Below are 1,857 nucleotides of genomic sequence, written 5' to 3'. Positions count from 1 at the left end.
AGACACAAAATTCACCCCAAAATCCACAAATTTCACCCCAAAATCCACAAAATTCACTGAAAATACACAAAATTCACCCCAAAATACCCAAAATTCACCCCAAAATCCACAAAATCCACTGAAAAGACACAAAATTCACCCCAAAATCCACAAATTTCACTGAAAAATCCACAAAATTCACCCGAAAATACCCAAAATTCACCCCAAAAAACCCAGATTTCACCCCAAAATGCCCAAAAATCCCATAAAATACCCAAAATTCACTCCAAAATCACCAAATTTCAGTGCAAAACCCCCAAAATTCTCATAAAATCCTCAAATTTCACTCCAAAAATTCCCAAAATTTCAGTGCAAACCCACCTAAACTCTCCTAAAATCCCCAAAATTTCACTGCAAAATCCCCAATATTGCCATTAAATCTCCAAATTTCACTCCAAAATCTCCAAATTTACTCCAAAATCCCCATAAAATCCACAAATTTAACTCCAAAACCCCCCAAAATTTCACTGAAAATACCCAGATTTCACTCCAAAATACCCAAAATTCACCCCAAAATCCCTAAATTTCCCATTAAATCCCCAAATTTCACTCCAAAATCCCCAAAATTCTCTTCAAATTCCCCAAAATTCCCATAAAATCCCCAAATTTCACTCCAAAATCCCCAAAATTCTCTTCAAATTCCCCAAAATTCCCATAAAATCTACAAATTTCACTCCAAAAATCCCAAATTCCAGTGCAAAACCCCCAATATTCCCAATGAATCTCCAAATTTCACACCAACATTTCCAAATTTCTATGCAAAGTCACCAAAATTCCCATAAAATACCCAAATTTCACTCGAAAACCTCTAAATTTCACTGTAAAATTCCCAAATTTCACTATAAATTTCTCAAAAATTCCCCAAAAATTCCCCAAAATTCCCCAAAATTCCCCAAAATTCCCATTTTTTTTCCAGTGGTCTGTGGGTGCTGCTCCGTGTCCAGCACAACCTGCGGCAATTCTCTGGTTTAACCCCAATTTTGCCCCAAATTTCACTGTAAAACCCCCAAATTTCACTATAAATTTCTCAAAAATTCCCAAAAATTCCCCAAAATTCACCAAAATTCCCCAAAATTCCCATTTTTTTTCCAGTGGTCTGTGGGTGCTGCTCCGTGTCCAGCACAACCTGCGGCAATTCTCTGGTTTAACCCCAATTTACCCCAAATTTCACTGTAAAACCCCCAAATTTCACTATAAATTTCTCAAAAATCCCCAAAAAATTCACCAAAATTCACCAAATTTCCCAATTTTCACCAAAATTCCCATTTTTTTCCAGCGGTCTTTGTGTCCATCTCCTTGTCTGCACAACCTGTGGCAATTCTCTGGTTTAACCCCAATTTTGCCCCAAATTTCACTCCAAAATCTCCAAATTTCACTATAAATTTCTCAAAAATTCCCAAAAATTCCCCAAAATTCCCCCAAATTAACCAAATTTCCCATTTTTCCCAGCGGCCTGTGGGTCCTGGTCCGTGTCCGGTGCTCTCTGTGGTGGCAGCGTCGCCGCGGTCACTCCGTCCCCTCTCTGTTCTCAATTTCACCCCAAAATACCCAAATTTTACTCTGAAATCCCCAAAAATTCACCCAAAAATCACCAAATTTCCCATTTTTTCCAGCAGTCTCTGGGTCCTGCTCCGTGTCCAGCGCAACCTGCAGCAATTCTCAGGTTGAGTCCCATTTTCAATGGGTTCAGACCAATTTCATCCCAAATTTCACTCCAAAACCCCCAAATTTCACTATAAATTTCTCAAAAATTCCCCAAAAATTCACCAAAATTCACCAAAATCCCCTTTATTTCCAGCAGTCTCTGGGTCCTGCTCC

The sequence above is a fragment of the Zosterops lateralis genome (assembly GCF_965231275.1).
Source record: "Zosterops lateralis genome assembly, chromosome: 36".
Taxonomy (NCBI): domain Eukaryota; kingdom Metazoa; phylum Chordata; class Aves; order Passeriformes; family Zosteropidae; genus Zosterops; species Zosterops lateralis.
The sequence above is the reverse complement of the archived record's forward strand: the minus strand, read 5'-3'. Positions refer to the sequence as shown.